At 35.1% G+C, this 14952-nt stretch overlaps 1 non-coding gene across 1 annotated transcript; it reads right to left on the reverse strand.

The window, feature by feature from the left end:
• Positions 1 to 1638: 1638 nt before the first annotated feature.
• On the reverse strand, positions 1639 to 1746 carry LOC112534980. The gene has a single exon (XR_003079187.1). It is a non-coding gene; the product is annotated as a small nucleolar RNA R71 (small nucleolar RNA).
• Between the last annotated feature and the right edge of the window lie 13206 nt (positions 1747 to 14952).

The raw sequence follows: 14952 nt of genomic DNA on the forward strand, positions 1-14952 counted from the left end.
TGGACTGCTAATTACAAGGTCCAAGGGACAATTTAGTCATTTTATATAATTATTAGGATTTATACTAAGAGTTATTTATGGGATAGTATTTGGTGGAGATAAGGATACTTAAAGCCTTAGCTATTAGATAGACTTATATTAGGCATACATCTCTAGGGAGATTTATTTAGAGGAGGACTCTCCTCTACATATATCTTTGCAAAAACCTAATTTTGGGGAGGGGAGTTTTCTCCTATCTGATCTCTACACCTGCCCACCATTATTCTCTCCATAATTCTGTACAGTTCTTTATAAACACTTTAGTTTTCATTACTCTTTTTAAGATCTAAGGAGCTTTCAAGAAGTGAAATTTGAGGATCAATCATCTTCCTACTTGAAGAAATTATAGATCTAAAGGGAGCTTTTATTTTATTGTTTTATGTCTTTCTATTTAATACCATGATCATTGGGTAAATATATTAGGCTAGTTTTCATAAGTGTTTAGTTTAGCTTTTTTACTTATGTATGAACCTTGTTATTTATTTATTTATTGAATGATTTCTTTACCTTCATATATGTATTAGTTTCATCTATTATTATTGGTTGACCATTATATCAATTTATTAGTAATATTTGTTATTAAAATCTTTAGGTTAAAAGTATTAGAAACATCATCTTTACTTTAATCTATGTTGGTATAAGAAACCTAGGTTGCATCATTAGCTTGAGTGATTTAGGAAAAAGGTACATCACCATCTCATTCATTAGATCTAGGCTTAAAATAAAACAAGGAGATTACTAAGTAAATGGCAAGACTAAATACTATCTTTAGCATATAGTTTTAGATCATAAGTATTTGCATTTGTATTGTATATTTATTTATGGTTTAGTTACTTTATTTTATGAATATTATCCTCTCAACATACTGATTTAGAATGTTTAGATTTACTTTTATTATTTTATGTTGATAATTACTTTATAATAAGTAGCCTCACAGTTCCTTGAGAGGTCGACCTTGTGGTGAATTTACCCTTATACATCAAGTTTTGGCACTGTTGCCGGGGAACTGTGTCCAAATTTATTATATTGATTGATTATCAAAAGTGTCTTATATTTGTTAGTTTATTTTGTGTTTTGTTTTGTTTGTTTGTTTTATGTTTTGTATTTTATTTATGTGTTTTTATTTTGTTTTTTAAATTTTTTTTAAATCTAAAACTTTCTTTTATTTTGTATGCTAGCAGGAAACAACTAGAAGAAGTTGATATCATGACAAACCCACCAAGAGAAATAGGAGCTGAAAGGCGAATGGCTATGAAAGATTATGCACGACCTATAATTGGTAACACTACTTCATGCATAGTTCTAGGTGATGCATCTAGGAATTACGAACTAAAAAACATTCATTTTAACATGCTTCCTTCATTTTATGGTATTACCTAGTGAGGATGCATTAACATTCATTAGAGAGTTTTATGCTATAGTTCATACTTTCCCATTATCTGGACTAAATGAATATCAACTAAGAATGAGCTGTTTCCCTTATTCATTGAAAGAAAGAGCAAAGGCTTGATTAATGACCTTGCCTCCTAATTCTGTGAGAAATTGGGATGAAATTCATCAAAAGTTTATGAGTAGATTTTACTCACAGCAAAAGACCAAATAATTAAGGGCTGAAATTTCTAACTTTTATCAAAAGGATGTTGAATCTTTTCATGGAGCATGGGATCACTTCAAATCACTTTTATTGCAATGCCCACACCATGGATTCCCACTCCCAATAACTAATCAATCATTTTATGATGAGCTGACAGTACAATATCAATGTATGGTTGACAATACAGCTAGGGGTGCTATGTTAGAAAGGACAGCTGATAAGGTTTATGACATCTTTGAGATGTTAGGAGCCAATTCTCAATAAAAGAGTGTGAAGATAAAAAGAGTAGAAGTAAATGAAGTAGTAGCTAGTAGTGAGATAGCCATGCAATTGGCTGAATTGACTAAGCAAGTTAAAATGCTTGCTTTAATAAAAAAACTCACCAAACAATGAGGTATGTGGTATTTGTGGTATTTATGGTCATAGTGCTAATGTTTTTTCATCTTTTGATAATTATAGGGGAAATATGTATGACCAAACAAATTTGATAGATTCTTACCAACCCATGCATACTATGAATGACCTTTATTCCAATGCATATAACACAGGTTAAAGAAACCATCCAAATTTTTTTTGGAAATACAATAACCAAAATCCACCACAATTATTGAGAAACTGAAATCAACCTTATTACCAAGACCAATATTCTCAATTCCAAAGGGACTCCAATTCTTTCTTTTAGGAACAAGAACAAACTTTGCAATCTAATGAACAAAGGAAGCCAAGTTTGGAAGAAACACTTCAATCATTTATGATGGCTTCTCATGATATGATAAAGAGGAATGAGAAAAAGATAGATTCTATTGAGGCTTCAATGAAACGTTTAGAAGCTCAAATGGGAAAAATTGTTGAAGTTGTTCAAGAGCTCAATAAAGAGAAACTATCAAGTCAACCTGAACAAGCCAATTCCATTACCACTATTAGAAAAGGTGAGGTTGCTGATAATGTAATTACTATGAAAACTGAAAGGGATTCTTCTTCTTATGCAGGACACCTAAAAATGATGGATTAGTGCAAATCAATAAGGAGAGCATACAAAATGAGGAAAAAGTAGAGCCTAATCTTAGGCTTGAGAAGAAAGAAAAAGAAGCATTTTCTGGACCTGAATTTCATAAGGCAGCTCAGCCTTATAGACCACCTATTCCTTTTCTAAACTAACCCAAAGAGAGCAAAAAGGATAAAAAAAAATTTGAAAATATTGAGATGCTCTCTAAAGTTAATACTAATTTACCTTTGTTGGATGTTGTCAGGAATAAGCCAGCTTATGCAAAATTCTTTAAAGAGTTGAACACCAAAAAAAGGTGATATGCGAACAATGAAAAAGTACAAGTAGCAAGTGTAATGCTTCAACATTAGTTGCCCCTTAAGATAAAGAATCCTAGTAGCTTCATCATTGATATTACAATAGGTGACAAAAAGGATACAAAAGCCATGTTAGATTTGGGAGCAAGCATTAACTTGATGCCTTATTTGATGTATGAACAACTTAGCTTGGGAGAGTTGAAGCCTACCACTATGTCTCTACAATTTACTGATAGATCAAAAAAATATCCTTGAGGTATAATGGAAGACTTGCTAGTACAAGTAGGTAAGTTAATAATTCCTATTGATTTTGTAGTACTTGACATGGAAAACACACCAGCAAGGGCTAAAGAGTAAACTATACTCCTTGGTAGACCTTTCATGGAAACTACTAGAACTTTGATTGATGTGTATGATGGAAAACTTACCATGACAGTTTTAGAAGAAACTATGGAATTTAAAGTGTTTGATTCTTTAACTTTATCTCCTAAATCTACTATTGATTAGTGTTCATATAATTATATAGATTCTCTTGTTTATGAACAATTACATGATGATATTTCATTCTTAATTGACAAGAGCTTTCATGACACTTTAGATGTTCGCTAAAAGTATGAAGCCATACTTGAAAGGAATGGCTTATGACCAAGAGGTGGAGTACGCGGATGAACGCCTACAATGAGCATAATCGGGAATGTCTAGCTATAGACAATAAACTTAGCAATTGTATTTTTATTTTTATGCATTTAAATTATTTTTATTTTTATTCTCTTATATTTTTCAATTTTAGTGTTTTATATTTACCTTATAGGCCTATGATGAAAAAGTAAGCATTCTTACCTTTTTTGATCCTCAAAAGGCAATATGTCTCCATGTGAAGCAATTAAACCTCCTTAAACAAAAAATTTTGAGCGAGCCATGTTGCGGCAATGAAATTTTCACACAGGCCCGTAGCAAAGGCACAGCAGGGACGACACAGGCCCGTAGCAGTTAAGCAGCAATAGCAGCCAGCAGTGGATCGCGGGACTCTCCATGAGGGAGGCAGTCGCGGCAGCACCAACAACACTCGAGCACCACGTGGTTGCGGGGAGGCCACGAGTCGAAGGCCACATGCGTTAGAAGAGGCCGTGAGGGAGGTAGCGGCGATAGCCCCAGCCTCATGGTCGAGGGGCATCCACGAAGTCGCAGGCCAGCCACGAGTCGCGGACCATAGTAGTGGATGCAACTCATGAGGCGCGGACAAGGCTGCGAGGTGAGCAACAGCGGCACCAGTAAGCCAGCCGCGAGTCATGGAGGAGCTGTCAGGTGCGGAAGGCAAGCAGCATGCATATGGGCCTGCAGCGTAGGTAGACGTGGCAGCAGCTTGATTACACAGCCAGCAAGGCGCTGAAAATTCCACAGGCCGCTAAAAAATGTTTGGATAGTGGAGATTATAATTCAAGTTCATAGCTTACTGATGTGCATAAAATACACACATATAAATGGGGTTTTTAAGATTGATTTTATGGACATTTGGATGTGAATTGGACCCAACACTCACCATATGCGTATGTTTGTGTGCATTAGGTCCAAAAGAAGTCAAAGGATGATAAAGGGAAGAATTGGAGCATAATTGGATGCCGAAGCTACCAAAACAAGCTAAGTACGAGCAAGAGGAAGCTGAACATGGCCGTGTTGGTTTCAACACTGGCCGTGTTCCTAACACGTTTAGCAACACGGCCATGTTGGTGCATAAAACATCAAAGAAACAGAAGTTTTAGGGAGCACGGCCACAAAGAGTAACACGGGCATCAACACCAGCCCGTGTTGAGAACACGGCCACCAACACGGCCGTGTTGGCTGGCGACAGGGGGAATTAGTTAAAAGAAAGAAGAGAGGAAAGAAAAAGAGAGAGAGCGGGGGAGAACGTCCCAAACCCTAATATTTCTCTCCCTAAGGGTTTTTTGAGCTGTAACCAAGGGAAAAGGAGACTTGGATCAAGGTTTCAATCGGATTCCCTTCAAAGATTGAAGATTGGGCAAGGTTCGTTGATTGGTTTTCAAATCGAGCAAGAGGAACAAGAATCGATTCAATTCGAGCAAGAGGAATTAGGGCTGTTTACTCTCATCCAAGGGTGTAATTGGGTTTTCTCTACCTTTACTCTTTGTTGTAATTGTATTCTTGTGGATTTTAATAATGAACATGATTAGCTAGATTGATTAAATCCATTGGAATTTCTTTACTATGTTGGCTTAGTATTATATTGTTGGATTGTTTGGGTTAGTTTTGTATTCTTCTTGCTTTCAGTATTAATAAGATAATGCATTATTCATGAGATGTTGTGAATTGTGTGTTTAGATTGCTTTGCGTGATTGAGAAGTCCATTTGGCAATTGGAATTTTGAATAGTAAGAACTGGTTAATAATCGCTTAGAGATAAGGATAATTAATTAGCCGGATTAAGAATTAACAAAGCTTAATAGAGGCGGATTAAAGCTTAATTCTAATTTAAGAATCAATCGTTAGGAAGAGATTCCAACTTTAGGTTATTAGGTTTAGGAATTTGATTATCTCGAGAGAGAAACCAAATTCGGTTAAGAATTCATCCACGGGTAGCATAATTAGACTTACCAATCCTTTATCTTTTGTTTGATTGCCAACTAGTTTAGGTTCCCTTTGGGTTTGCTTTCTTGTCTTGGTTATTTTAGTTATCAATTACTCCTGCACCTCCCTTAGAACTTAGCTTGTAGCTATTAGTCAGTTTAGAAATTATTCATCATTCATTTTAGGTTAATATAACAAAGAACAAAGGAGTAACTCTGGGCTTTCACTTTCCCGAGGAATACGACCTTGATACTCGCCATTAGTGCTAGACTGCATCTATAGGTACACTGCCTTAGATTGTAGCTAACATAAGTAGCACACATCAAGTTTTTGGCGCCATTGCCGGGGAATTATTTGAAAACTAGAGTGAAATTTGCTATTTGTTAATTTAGCCATTTTATTTATTCATTTATGTTTTGTTTGTATATATTTATTTAGTTAAGTTTATGATTCAGGTAGTGAATGATAAGGAGGTTCAATGTTAAATTCAAACTTTTTGTATGATGCGTTGGAAAATGGCATTAGGAACCAAGAGAGTGCTAAAAATTGGGACACCTGTGCATCTTTAGAAGCTCAAGTGGAATCGTTTTGCAGGGCTACCGATCAACTCTCCACTCCTATCCTTTCATCTCAAGTCTTTTGTGAATTTTGTTATGGTTTACATTTGAGTAATGATTGTCCATTGTACAGTGATGTTGCTCATTGTTCTTATAACTGTGAACGGGTGAATTATACGGGAAGTTGGCCAAATGACTTGTATGGAAGCACCTACAATCAAGAGTGGAGCACTCATTCACCCTTTGGATGGAGCTTGGATGGCCAAGAACCACCAGAATTTCAATAACCACATCAGCAGCCTAATCTTGCACCTTCAACTCAAGGTGAAGAGTTAGTGTCAGAGGAGCTGATGATGAGGTTTATTTCAAGTCTTGAGGATAGATTCCAATAAACAGAGAGGATACTTGAAGATCAACAAGCCTCGATTAAGAACATAGAGCATCAAGTAGGCTTAATCTTCAAGTTACTAGCTGAAGAGCAATGGGGAACTCCATCAAACGCTACTAAATCCGAGGAGCATTTGAGCGCCATCACTTTGCATTCAGGTGAGAATTTTTCTGGTTTATCTACTATGTTTGATGATGATGCTTCTGTGTAGGATGATTTCTTGAACATGGAGATGGAACCAGAAAAGGAAGAGGCGAACATAATTCCTTTGAAAGACTATCAACAGGAATGTACAGTTGATGATGCTGAGTTGCAGTTAAAGGAATTGTTGGTAGATTTTCCACAAGTCCCTTCGATGATGGAAGATGAGCACGAGTTATCCAATAAAGAAGTCTTGGAGGAGCTCGAGTTTCTTCTAGCAAGTGAACCAAGCCAAGGACTGAAGAAAACCATCGACACTCCTGAAGAAATTGCCCAACCATCGATCCTTCCAATTGTTGAAACTTCAGCTTTCAAATTGGAAGAGCCCCTAGAGCATCATGACTACGTGCAATTATACGAGGGGCGAGTTTTGCCCATCATACTGGCAGCTTGCTTGATAGTAAGGAAGAGGACATTAACGATTATCCCCCTAAGTGGATTCTTGAAGCCATTTGCTTGGAAGAAGGATGGATGGTCGTTGATCACGCCCGTTTGCTTTTCACTATGAGTCCAGCTAAGAAGACTCATCACATCAAAAAGAAGCGCTTTTGGGAGACACCCCAATTTTTATCTTTAATCTCTAATATTTTAACCTTTTGTTTTGGGACATTTTATTAGTTTTAGTCTTCATATTTTATTTAATTTTTGTTTCAGTTTCGATTTTAATTCTTTATTTTATTATTTGCAGCCACTCCTCTACCACAAACTAGCCAACGCTCTAATATCCCTGATGATGCACCTCTTTTTCACTCCGGGGCTATAGTCAGGGTAGTATTAGCTCTTTTTCCTTTTTCATTTCTTATATTTTGTACACTGGGGACAGTGTGTCCTTCAAGTGGGCAGTGGGGTTATTTGATGTACGTAAAATACACACATCTAAATGCAGTTTTTAAGATTGATTTTATGGACATTTGGATGTGAATTGGTCCCAACACTCACCCTATGCGTCTGTTTGTGTGCATTAGGTCCAAAAGAAGTCAAAGAATGATAAAGGGAAGAATTGGGGCATAATTGGACGTCAAAGCTGCCGAAACAAGCTAAGTATGCGCATGAGGAAGCTGAACATGGTCGTGTTGGTTTCAACACTGGCCGTGTTCCCAACACGGGCACCAACACAGCCCTGTTGGATGCATCAAACATCAAAGAAAAAGAAGTTTTTAGGGAGCACGGCCACAGAGAGTAACAAGGGCGTCAACACCAGCCCGTGTTGGGAACATGGGCATCAACACGGCCGTGTTGGCGGCACAAAGGGAATTAATTAAAAGAAAGAAGAGAGAAAGAAAGAGAAGGAGAGCGGGGGACCTAATATTTCTCTCTCTAAGAGTTTTTTGAGCTGTAACCAAGGGAAAAAGAGACTTAGATCAAGGTTTCAATCGGATTCCCTTCAAAGATTGAAGATTGGGCGAGGTTCGTTGATTGGTTTCCAAATCGAGCAAGTGGAACAAGAATCGATTCAATTTGAGCAAGAGGAATTAGGGCTGTTTACTCTCATCCAAGGGTGTAATCGGGTTTTCTCTACCTTTACTCTTTGTTGTAATTGTATTCTTGTGGATTTTGATAATGAACATGATTAGCTAGATTGATTAAATCCATTGGGATTTTTTTACTATGTTGGCTTAGTATTATATTGTTGGATTGTTTGGGTTAGTTTTGTATTCTTCTTGCTTTCAGTATTAATAAGATAATGCATTATTCATGAGACGTTGTGAATTGTGTGTTTAGATTTTTGTGTGATTGAGAAGTCCATTTGGCAATTGGAATTTTGAATAGCAAGAATTGGTTAATAATCGCTTAGAGATAAGGATAATTAACTAGCCCGATTAAGAATTAACAAAGCTTAATAGAGGCGGATTAAAGCTTAATGCTAATTTAAGAATCAATCGTTAGGAAGAGATTCCAACTTTAGGTTATTAGGTTTAGGAATTCGGTTATCGAGAGAGAGAAACCGAATTCGGTTAAGAATTCATCCACGGGTAGCATAATTAGACTCACCAATCCTTTATCTTTTGTTTGATTGCCAACTAGTTTAGGTTCCCTTTGGGTTTGCTCTCTTGCCTTAGTTATTTTAGTTATCAATTACTCTTGCATCTCTCTTAAAACTTAGATTGTAGCTATTAGTTAGTTTAGAAAGTATCCATCACTCATTTTAGGTTAATATGACAAAGAACAAAGGAGTAACTCTGGGCTTTCACTTTCCCGAGGAATACGACCTTGATACTCGCCATTAGTGCTAGACTACATTGATAGGTACACTGCCTTAGATTGTAGCTGCATAGATAGCAACCATCACTTACTATGCATTGCAAAATTCCATGGGAGTATTCTATCTTTTCCTCTCTTCTTGTTCTTTATTTCTATATATGTAATGACATTAAGGACAATGTCAAATTTAAGTGTGGAGGAGGGAAATAGAATATTTTTTGAATTAAACTTTACATGCCATGATATGAAAATTAGCAACTTTGATGAATCTTTATAAAATTTTAAATTTTTCTACTCAGCTTTTTCTTATTATTCTATATAAGAGTCGATGAAAGAATGCTATTATGTTAAGATTCTTGAATTCTTAAGTTATTTTTTAACATGTATAGATGTAAACTCATGAGTTATTTGCACTTAAATGATCAAGTATCTATTCTTTGCATATGGACATGATGACTAGTTTGGCAAATTTGAGTTGGGTATAATTAGAAGTGTATAGTTTAAACTATGATTTCCTAGTTACTAAATTGGCTTGCCTAAGTTTATAAGAATATGCTATAGGCAAGTTAAAGCTCTAAGTAATATGTTTTACTCTGCTAATTTTAGTGGCTTAGTAACCAGGGATTTTCATGACCAATGTCGATTTTCGAGTAAAAAGGCAATTAATATGCAAAGCATCTTAATGTATGTGTTGTTGAGTAACCAGGTGCATTCAACCCCCATGTTTGTATTTGCATAAAAAGGACATAACATCTCAAGAAAGAAACAAATACCTTAAGTATCAAGTAAAAAATCTAATGGGTGTAAAGAAAAGAGAAAAGAAAGTATAAGAGCTTCAAAAGCAAGTGATATAAAAAATGTATAAATGTCTATTGATCTCTTGTTATGACTGAAGGTTTTGCATTTTTGAATAGGGTTATGATAATTTGGATTATGCATCATATTTGTATCATTTGGAGATGAGTTATACTATTTGTTGTGAAACAGGTGTGAGGGATTGGATGCTTGAGTCTTTTGATTAACAAATGATTAAGTTTACCTTTTGAAGAAAATTATTATGATTCAAGTGTTCTTGGGTTGACATGATCTTTGCATTAGTGAGATTCTTTTGAATAATATCTTTAAGCTGAGTATGGATGTTCTTCATGATTTTTGCAAAAGTTAGTTCTCAATTACTATTTACTTGAGGACAAGTAAAGGTTTAAGAGAGGGGGTATTTGATCGGTCCAAATTATATATAGATATTTAAGAGTATTTTAGAGCTTTAATGATATATTTTTATATATAACATGGTGAAAATATGTGCTTTTAACTCACTTAAGCTTAATTATCTATTTTCAAGTAATAGTAGCCAAAAGAGGAAAATACGGAGCTAAATACTCGAAAAGAAGCTTAATTGGACATGTTCGTGTCAAGGCCCAAGATTCAGGCGCATGAACTGCTAATTACAAGCCTTAGTCATTTTGTATAATTATTAGGATTTATATTGAGAGCTATTTTTGGGATAGTAGTTGGTGGAGATAAGGATACTTAAAGTCTTATCTATTAGATAGACTTATATTAGGCATACATCTCTAGAGAGATTTATTTAGAGGAGGACTCTCCTCTATATATATCTCTGCGAAAACTTAATTCTGGGGAGGAGAGTTTTCTCCTATCTGCTCTCTACACCTGCTCACCATTATTCTCTCCATAATTCTCTACAGTTTTTTATAAACACTTTAGTTTAGTTTTCATTACTCTTTATAAGATCTAAGGAGCTTTTAAAGAAGTGGAGAGTGAGGACCAATCATCTTCCTACTTAAAGAAATTCTAGATCTAACTTTTATTTTATTGTTTTATGCCTTTCTATTTAATACCATGATCATTGGGTTAAATATGTTAGGCTAGTTTTCATAAGTGTTTAGTTTAGCTTTTTTACTTATGTATGAACCTTGTTATTTATTTATTTAATGAATGATTTATTTACCTTCATATATGTATTAGTTTCATCTATTATTATTGGTTGACCATCATATCAATTTAGTAGTAATATTTGTTATGAAAATCTTTAGGTTAAAAATATTAAAAACATTATCTTTACTTTAATCTATTTTAGTATCAAAAACCTAGGTTGCATCATTAGCTTGAGTGATTTAGGGAAAAGGCACATCACCATCTCATTTATTAAATATAGGCTTAAAGTAAAACAAGGAGATTACTAAGTAAATGGCTAGACTAAATATTATCTTTAGCATATAGTTTTAGATCATAAGCATTTGCATTTGCATTGCATATTTATTTATTGTTTAGTTACTTTATTTAATGAATACTACCCTCTCAGCATACTGATTTAGAGTGTTTAGATTTACTTTTATTGTTTTGTGTTGATAATTAGTCTTTATAATAAGTGGCCCTATAGTTCCTTGAGAGATCGACCTCGTGGTGAACTTACCCTTACTATAGGAACGGTTCATGCACTTGCGAGTACCAAAAAAGACACATCATCTAATCAGCAGGCTATTTTTATCCATTATTTATTTTTATACATAGTATTTCTTAAGACGATCTAAGTTGATTGGTTTTGTGAACTCATTCCCCTCCAAGTCTGAGATCTTAGCAGCACCTTTACGCAAAATCTTCTTTAGGCAGAATCCATTACTAGAGAGAGGTTGAAAATCTTCTATCGATTAAAAGAAGTTTCTACAAAATGATTCTTTCTGGAGTGGCCTTTCTTTCTTAGTGACTTGAGTCTTTTGCTAAATAAGAACAAGAATAATTTTCTCTCTTTTCCTCTCTGGCTTTTTCTCTCTATATGTTCTCTAAGTGTATTCTCTGTTGATTCTTGTTGTTTCTTGTTTATTCTTGTTATATTCTAGTTGATTCTTGTTATTTTTTCAACCATAGATTCTTCTTTCTATTTATAGAGGTAGGGGTTTCAAAGGCTTCAGAGGAAACAATAATCTGAGATCTTTAAAAAAATAAGTTGATAAATATCCAAATTTAATTCTTTAAATTTAAATAATTATCATTAAAAATCCATGATTATCATCAAAAGACCTTTAAGAATCTGTATCTAGACGTAAAATCATCGAGAAAAATGACATCGAAGTAAAAAAGCCCTAATCAGCACTATGTAGAGCCAATCTATGTAGAGCTGATTGGCTCTACATAGGAAAGTTTAAAAACTTGCAATTAGGTTCCTAAATTTGTGAATTCCTCGTTTTTATCCTCGAACTTTATTTTTCTTGATAATCAAATCCAAATTGATTTCAAAAAAAGGTAGTTCCAGCTAGATTAACCTCAACCTAATCTCGGATTCACCCGTCCTTCATCTCTCGATACTTGAGAAGGCAGTAACTTTCATCATAGAGTTTTCTGTATTTCTCTCGATATCTAGATTGGAAAAAGGTTAACACCCCCCTAAACCTAGGTCATTCTTTTCTATTTACAAAGGTTAGTTTTTAGAAAATCCTAGATGTATTAGATAAATATCAATAATTAATTAAATCCCTTGATTTTAACAGATATTCAGTTAAATGAATATCTATTTAAAATTCAATTAGATTCAAATAATTTTCCATAAATATTCTTTCTAGAACCTTCTTTATTAATTTTGGTATTTTTAAGTTAAAATATACGTAAAATAACATCAAAATTGGGAAATAAGCCAATTAGCACTGTGTAAAGCCGATAGGCTCTATGCATAGCCAATTTGGCTGTACGCAAAGTCGATTAGCTTAGGGGGTATCTAAAAAAGTTTACGTTTTAGTCCTTGAACTTGTAAAAACTGTCATTTCACTCCTCAAACTTATTTTTTCTATCAATTGAGTCCAAATTAATTCTAAAAAAGTAATAATTTTGGTTCAATTATTCTCAATATTAACTAGGATTTACACGTTTTTAATCTTCCAAGACTCGAGAAAGGTAGTAACTTTCATCATCGGGTTTTCTGTATTTCCCTCGATACCTGAATTTAGAAAATCGGTATTGATATTTTGTGTGCAAAAAATAAGGTTGGAATTGTTTGTCCTAGATTGCTAACCTACATTTTGTGCACTTCACATGCATTATGCATACCAAGCATCTCATGCATCACACTAACTTTCTCTTTTGAAGCCATATAGATTCTCTTTTGGGCTGAAAGATACAAGAGAGTGGTAGGCTGGAGAGATCCCTTTCTCACTGAAGATCATATCGGTTCTGGAACATCTAGAAAGGCCAAGAAGTCAGGTATCTGCAATCAAGACTACAAACGAGACAATAACTAAAATGGCTAATGAAAGGCCTAATGAACAAGCTGTCAAGATCCTTAAGAATGTTGTCATTGATGACATAAGAGGTGTGATTTAGGAAGACCTCCAGTAACTCCTAGTTGGGATGGCTGTAAACCAAGCTCCTCTGGTTGCCCCTGCAACACCTAATCCTCGTGTTGGTGTAGATCCCATTATTGATGTTGTTGCTGAAACTGCTGCTACTACCACTACTAATGACAGGCTATTTGTGTAACTAAAATCTAAGGCACTAAACCTATCGATGTTGCTTTGCTTGATCATCAAACGAGACGAGTTGTAAACCACACGTGAAAGGGAGGAATCATGTTGTTTTCGATTAATCCAAGCATAATACAGGTAGGAATGCGACCGTTTTGATGCCTAGGACATATACAATGAAATAATTTGGGTCGGAGTGTTATTAGGTAGGCCTACACAAATTTCTCCTTATTTTCGTTAAGCTGGATCATAGAATCTAGGACTGCGGTTGACTAGTCAAGTCCTCTTTGGTTCTTGATTTAACTTTAGTTTATTCATCTTTCTTTATTTATTAATTCATTTTGAGCTTCTAGTTTCTTCTTCTTATGGAATGAGGGATTTCACAATATAAAAACCGCATGCAACCGAATATTTAAGGCTAATGAGCATACTATTTCAGTTTTTTCTACCCTGTGTCTAAATCAATTCGATTTGATCCTTACGCCCACCGTACGAAGAAGAGTAGAGAACTTGCGATTTCTTTTCTTTCTTTTGTGCCTCTTTTTCTAATCTTTGTCTAGTCTGATGGTTTGGTTCTATTTTTGGAGCATAAGCACGAGTGTCGAGTGAAAGGGCGTGTAAGCGGCAAGCATAGGCACATATCCATTGCTTGGACAAATGCGAGGAAATTAAATTAGTTGATCCAGCATTGATATCATTCTCGAATGATCTCGGCTGAATCTTTGGAGGTAGGAGGGAATGACGAGAATCGAGTCACGCCCAAATTCAGGACTTGGACCATTGGGATCTCCATTATTCATTATTCCTCTCGGCACGAGGACTCTTTATGGCACAAGGATTAGCGTAAAGAATTAAGAGAATGCAGTTGACAAGCTTGGCTTGATCATCAAGCGGGACGAGACGTAAATCCACGTGCGAAAGGAAGAAATCATGTTGTTTTCAATTAATCCAAGCGTCATACAACTAGGAACGCAACCTATTTGATGTTTGGAATGCATATAATGAAGTAATCTGGGTCGGAGTGTTATTAGGTAGGCCCACATGAATTTCTCCTTGTTTTCGTTAAGCTGGCTCACAGAATCTAGGACTACCATTGACTAGTCAACTCCTCTCTAGTACTTGATTTGACTTTAGTTTATTCATCTTTCTTTATTCATTAATTCGTATTTAGCCTCTAGTTTCTTTTTCTTATGAGAGATTTCACACTATAAAAATGGCGTGCAACCGAATACTTGAGGCTAATGAGAATACTATTTCAGTTTTCTACCTTGTGGAAAATCAAGTTATAGGTCCATTCAAGAACTTTGCGAGCTAATCACAACTCACCCTTAGAAAAAATAGACTTATCGCTCGCGTCCTTCCTTTCTTTTATGTTCTTTATCTACCCTAGTGTCTAAATCAATTCGATTTGATCCTTATGCCCAGCCGCACGGAGAAGAAGAAAGAACTTGCGATTTCTTTTGTTTATTTGTGCATCTTTTTCTAATCTTTGTTTAATATGATGGTTTGGTTCTATTTAGGGAGCATAAGCACGACTGTCGAGTGAAAGCGCGTGTAAGCGGCAAGCATAGGCACAGATCCATTTCTTTGACAAATGTAAGGAAATAAAATTAGT

The sequence above is a fragment of the Ricinus communis genome, chromosome 2 (assembly GCF_019578655.1).
Source record: "Ricinus communis isolate WT05 ecotype wild-type chromosome 2, ASM1957865v1, whole genome shotgun sequence".
Classification (NCBI taxonomy): domain Eukaryota; kingdom Viridiplantae; phylum Streptophyta; class Magnoliopsida; order Malpighiales; family Euphorbiaceae; genus Ricinus; species Ricinus communis.